The sequence below is a fragment of the Echinops telfairi genome, unplaced genomic scaffold, assembly GCF_000313985.2.
Source record: "Echinops telfairi isolate 266 unplaced genomic scaffold, ASM31398v2 ScPeMD7_7469;HRSCAF=8507_1, whole genome shotgun sequence".
NCBI lineage: Eukaryota > Metazoa > Chordata > Mammalia > Afrosoricida > Tenrecidae > Echinops > Echinops telfairi.
Window position 1 is genome coordinate 97228215 of NW_022111373.1, and position 6620 is coordinate 97234834.

Here is a 6620-nt window from a genome sequence, read left to right on the forward strand (position 1 = left end):
CAGGACCAGGCAGCATTTTTTCTATTGTACAGAGAGACACGATAAGTCAGGGCCAACTCAATAGCCCCTAACAATACCAAGAGATAGACTGTCTGGGGCAAATGGCTTATACTGCTGACCTTTATATCACTTGGCAATCTTTTTTTTTTCTGTGACGAATTTAGGTGGCTTATGAAGTTCTTACAACATATAGGTCAAGAAAGTATAATACATTGGTGCTAATATTGACGGACCCAGCTGGTATTAGAACCACAGAAGGCAGAGCTTCCAGCCGCAGGATGAAGATGTGCCTGGCCCTAGCCAGTATTGCTTTCAATCACCTCATATGTATAGGAAGGCTGGACAATGGATAAGGAATACCAGAGAAGAATCACGTGCCTTCACATTTGGGCATTACCAAAGAATATTGAATATACCACGGACTTCCAGAAAAATAAACAAATATTTATTGGAAGAAGGAAAACTAGAATGTTTTTAGATGCCAGGATGGTGAGATATTGTCTCACTTCCGTTGGGCATCTTATCAAGAAGGCAAGCCCTTTGAGAAGGATATTATTCTTGGTCAAGGGTCAGTGAAATATTGAAGAAGGCCTTCAGTGAGATGGATTGAAACAACAGCCGCAACACTATGTTCAAATAGCGCCAACTACTCTGAGCATGGCACAGGAAGAGGCAGTAGTTTTTCTTCTGTGCATGGGGTTGTTATGAGTTAAAATGACTCAAAAGAACCTAACAACAGTAATATTCAGATCGCAGAAGCGACGAGAGAATTTTAACTTCATCTTGAGACACGGTGGCTGCTGCTTGCCTCCATTCACATGATGCCTCAGAACTCAACGTCCAGACGCCTCGCCACCATGTCTTCAGGCACTGAGGCTTCCCATGCATTGAGGCTCCCCATGGTGGTCATTGTCAAGTTGGGGAACATGTGAGCATGTAATCTATCTTATACTTACTTTGAAATATTTGGGCAAAAATAGTAAATGAGATAAACATGGCAATTTATTAAGAATGAGTAAATCCAGGTATCTCTGGATGAATGAGTGTTTCTTATACTGTCTTCCCTACTCTTCTCTTCATTTTAAAATGTGTAATTTTAAAAGTTGGGGGTAAAAATTCCCAGGACAGCAGTTTCCTAAAACTGAACCCACTTCCATCAAGTTGATTACAGCTCAGAGTGACCATATAGGACAGAGAACGGCACCTTTGGGTTCCACAAATCTTTATGAAAACAGAAAGCCTCATGTTTCTCCCTTGGAGAGGCTGGTAGATTAGCAATCCAATGCATAACTCATTATGCTTTTAGAGCACCTTGGTTTCCTAAGACTGCTATAAAGGAAATAACACAGGTGGAGAGCTTTAAAAAACAGATATGCATTTTCTTCCAGTCCAGGAGGGGATTAGTCCAAATTCAGAGCACTGGCTCTAAGGAAAGGCTTTCTCTCTGTGGCCTCTTGGGGAAGATCCTCATCTCCTTCAGCACATTGTTCGTTAGTTCCTCAGGGAACCTTACATGGCCTCTATCTTTTCTCATTTGTGCTTACTTCTGTGTCTAATATGCTCTTTGCATAAGTCATAAGCAATGATGCTTAGGATAGAGCCTACACTGATATGGCCTCTTTAACACAACAAAGAAAACCTATTCCTAAAGGAGATTATGTCATTAAGTATAAAGGTCAGGATACCAACGAATACTTGGGGGCATACCGTTGAATCTGTAATACTCCTCTGAATATTAAGTGGAGGGACTACTAGCCAGGCGTGGGCTTACTCTTGAGGAGAGAACAGTTTGGTTCAAAAACAGACCGGAGACACATCATGTACCCCAAACACAGCCATGTAGCAGGTGCCATGGGAACAAGAGACGGATAAGCCACTTGAGGCTGGAATTGAGCTCTTGTGTGGAAGGGAGGTAGAGTTAAGCAGCCTTAAGCAGGTAGAGTTAAACAAGGTTAAGAAGGTTTTAAGGGAACAAAGGAGCACCCACAAAGGTTGAGGCAGGGGCTGCAAATCCACATAGCAAAAGCCTCATAACCACCCTGGTGCCTGGCTTTTCTTAAATTCTTGATCTCTGTGCTGCTTTCTGGAAAGGGCACCAATTTCCTAGTGTTCCAGGGTTCAAATACTTTCAAATAACACTTAATCCTCCTGAAATTTAATGAATCTCTGCCCTCTTGTGCATGAACTTTCCCTGGAAAGAACAGTAAGTCCCTGGGGACTGCTATGGACTCAGATGACGAGATGTATCATCTCGGGTCCAGGTAGTGGTCCCCACAGCCCAGGGAAAGGCCCCGCAGTGACAAGAAAGACTGAGGGCCCAACTGCTTCTAAATGGACTAGAAGTATCAAGCATAGGGTGAGCAGTCCATGTTCTAAGACCAAGGAAATAATGGGCAATAAGACCAAGGAAATAATGGGCAATAAATAATACAGAGGGCCTTTTCACAAGGGCCTCAGGGCTGGTGGGACACACAGAGAGTGTGGTGTGAGGGAGTAAGCTTGCAGAGTTTTAAATCTATACTTTCACCTAGCACAGGATCCCCGTCTACTCACACTTTAAGCTAAAGTGATGCATCCCAGATGTGATGCAAATCTCTTACGAAGCCACACCTGTAATTAGAATGAGTCCATGTACTAATGCAGGCGTCCTCAAACTATGGCATGCGGGCCACATGCGGCCCACTGAGGACATTTGTCCGGCCCGCCGGGTGTTTTTTCCCCATTTGGTTTTTTACTTCAAAATAAGATATGTGCAGTGTGCATAGGAATTTGTTCATAGTTTTTAAAACTATAGTCCAGCCCACCAACAGGTCTGAGAGACAGTGAACTGGCCCCTGTTTAAAAAGTTTGAGGACCCCTGCATGAATGAGAGAGAGAGAAAGCAAAGAAAGGCAAAACAAAAACTGTATTCCACACACAGACCATGTTTTCACTGTGTAAGTGGCGTGCATGTTGATTTGCCCAACCCCAGAGTGGAAACTACAGGAACATGACTAGGGATCATCTGCAGTGCCATGAATTATTTGCCAAGGCTCGCCTAGAGATCGTCTTTGTAACTCCCACCAAACGACTGGGAAGGGCCATGCAAATAAAATGTATGGGACTCGAATGAAGGAATCGGTCAGTTGTGCCATCCCACCGAGTTTGAAATGAGCCATCCTGGAAGCAGGAATGGGGAAATCTCAATGGCACCAAAAAGGAAGAGCCATACATGGAGTGTATCTTTTGGACCCCAAGATTCCTACACGCTGAATTTCCCTAAAGACCGAAGGCTGTGAACCAGAGAAACAGTGGCAGCAGCATCAAGGGCATGAGAAAGAGCAGCAGGCTTCGCAGCCCACACTCAGGGAGCAAGTAAAGCCCTTGAGCAGGAAGCTCTCTGGCAGAGAGAGGTGCTTCCAAGCACTTAAGAGATCAAGAGATCATTTGCTGACCAGTGAAGTTAGAAACAAGCACTTTGAGGATGAGTGGCTTGCCCTTTGGGTATTTGTCAAGAGTGCTGAAAAGAGCTTTATAATACTGAGCAGAGTAGAAGCCAAAGGCTGTGTGACTGAGAGGAAGAGGACCAGAGAGACTTGTACTTGTGGGCAAGCTCTAAGAAGAGGCATTCCTGGCCAGAAGAGCTATGTTCTAAGAATATCTGATCCTAAACTGTAACCTGTTAACTTCCCTAGCAGGCCCTATAATGATGAGTATGGTCTATGAGTTCTGTGGGGTCATTTCAACGAATACCGAAAGTACCATGGACTGCTAAAAAGCATAACAAATCTGTCTTGAAAGAAGTACACCAAAGTGCTCCTTAGAGGAAGGATGGTGTTGTTAGGCTGGGTTGACTAGAGAAACAAATCTAGAGACACGCATATATGTATAGGGAAAAGCTTCATATGGAAGAGTACTTGTATCTTAAGAAAAATTCTTAGCCCAGTCCAGATCAAGTCCAATACTAGTCCATAAATTCCACTTCAGACTGATGTAGCCACTCACAACGATGCCTGATACAGGAAGATCACAGGCCGGTGGGTGAAAAATCTTGTGGATCCACTAGCAGTGGAAGCATCTGCAGCTGGTTCCTCCAGCTCCTGAGTGTCTCCTCCACAGGAAGGTGAAGCAGAGAGTGTGTCCTACCTCTCAAGAGAAAGAGACGAATTCCCAGAAACCTCATGAGAAGGCCACACCCCCAAGGAAGCATCATCAGGCCTTGACCTGATTGACAGGCTAGACTCCACCCCTTCACTCTTAATATCCTCAAGGTGACTGGAGATTAAGTAACCACCACAGATGGCAAGACTTCATTTCACATATTTTGGATATGTTATCAGGAGAGACCATTCCCTGGAAAAGTGGAGGGGCAGCAAAGAGAGAAAGCTCCTCAATGCTATGGATTGACAGAGTGACTGCAACAATGGGCTCAAGCATAGGAACAATTAAGAATGTTTCATTCTTAGGATATGGCCATGTTTTCTTCTGTGTGCATAGGGTCACTATGGGTTAGAACCACCTCAATGGCACCTAACAGCATGTTTTTCTATATGAAGTCTAGGAGAGATAACAATGAGTACAGAAAAAGAAGGAAATGTTCTAAAATTTACTGTGGGGAGGATTGCGCAACTCTTTTTAATATGGTCTAACCGTTGAATTATATGATAGATGAATTATATGTCAATAACACTGTTTAAAATAATATAGAATAAGTGGAACATCTAAAGTGGGCAAGTGACAAAAGTTTATTAGCGGTTACCAAGAGATGATAGGAGGGAAATGATTCATCGCTTAGGGAACACTGAACTTCTGTTAAAGAGGGATGGAAATTTGCAGATAGATAATGGTGATGATTAAACTTGATAAACATAACGTCACTGAATGGTACTGGGGGAGAATGTTGCAATGGTAAATGTTTGCAGCATTGAAGAAATCATGTGGAGGCCATTTTTATCTCCTCTGGTTTCAGTGCAGAGGGGGATCCAATTCGAGTCCCACAAGGTAGAGGTTACACCAGCTTCCCACCCTCCAAATTCCCTGACCCTATTGTGGCACCAACTGTCTCTCCTCGGGCACTCTACTTCTATGCTGGGTTTGACAAGTCATGGGAATTGCTGCACAAAACTCCAAACAATACTAACAGTTATGGGGGGTTACAAGGGAAGTTAACAGGTTACACTAGTCAGGATCCAAAAACATTAGGGATACAGTCCTTTTGTTGCAGCGGGAGATCTTCCCAGCCATGCTGCCAGGCTCTTCTCTTGCTGGTCCTCAGCCTCTCTGCTATGTGGTGTCCTGGCTTTTGCTCTGCTCAGGCAAGTGTTAGAAAGCTCCTTTAGCATTGATCAGACACTTCACTCTGCAAGCCAGCCTCTTTCCGGAAAGCACTCATCTTTACTCATTTTATGGGCTGGGAAGCCCACCACGATTTCATGGTCTCAACGCTGCAGCCTACGCTGCCTTTGCTGCCACTGCTGCTCACACAGAAATTTCACATGCGCTCCACCATCGATGGCTCGTCTTTCTTGATGCTTGTGGGAGTCTCCCCTGCTTCTGAGATGGCACACATTATACCTAGTAGAATGATGACACTGACCTCCTTAGAGTCTTCCATACTTTATTCATATGGTCCCACCCAGTCATATCATGGGAGTTAACAGAGACTATGTGTAGAAGAACCATATCAAGTAACTTCATTTCACTGCAAGCATATTTATTTACTACAATTAAAATAATAATAATTTCAAGAACTAGCCAAAATTTACTAAAGCAATCTGAAGAGTGAGATTTGAGGAGGGGGCAATGGGGAAGCTGAAATCATGTTTACCTTTCTTATGAAACAGATTGCTTATAAGAATGTAAGTACATTCTCCGTCTAAGCTCTTTATAAAGCTATTGTTGACCAGAAGTATTTCCGGGGAACCAGTTCCTTCAAGATTCCTCAGAACAGATGGTCTGGGTCAGTCACCCCAACTCCATGAAAGCCAGAAATCTGGAAGCCAGGAGAATCAAACTAACTTTGTCAGACTTTGTTGAAACTATTCTGTTACCGAGAGTGTGCTAGAGTTGTATGGCTCAAGACAGCCTAGCAGTGTGTGTTTCTTCTCACTCTGCCAGCCTTGAACTTACTGGTTGCTTGCTTTCCTGCTTTTATTTTTCAGTCTTGAGCATTGTTCCCCACTCCTTTCCTACATGCAGTTTCCTGTAAAAACACACTGCAATCAGCTTGCTATGTTCCCATTGGCAGCTCCTTGGCCTTTTCAGCAAACACATCAATTCTAAAATGCTTCCCAAGTTTCTCCAGATGCTCCTGGGTCAGAGGGTTAAATATTCAACCCTGGGAATCCCAAGCTTTACTGTCCAGCTTGGCTCAGAGTCCTGTCTGTCCCCTTGACACTCACACTCCCCTGGTTTCCAATCAAATACCTTCCAGGAACCCAGGAGGGACCCACTACGAAGGCATGGTTTCTGGGCGCTCTATTACCCCAAGGCACGGCACATAGGGAATCGCCCTGGGTTAGAATAATTGTTTACTTTTAAATATTTTATCACTGCATTAAGAGGGCCATGCCTCCCACTGAAAAATTCAATCTCTGACTCTTTCTTCTTACTCTAGGAAATATATAATGCAGCAAACATAC

At 43.8% G+C, this 6620-nt stretch overlaps 1 pseudogene; it reads left to right on the plus strand.

The window, feature by feature from the left end:
* Positions 1-6620, plus strand: part of LOC101647093 — a 10181-nt pseudogene that overhangs the window by 2320 nt on the left and 1241 nt on the right.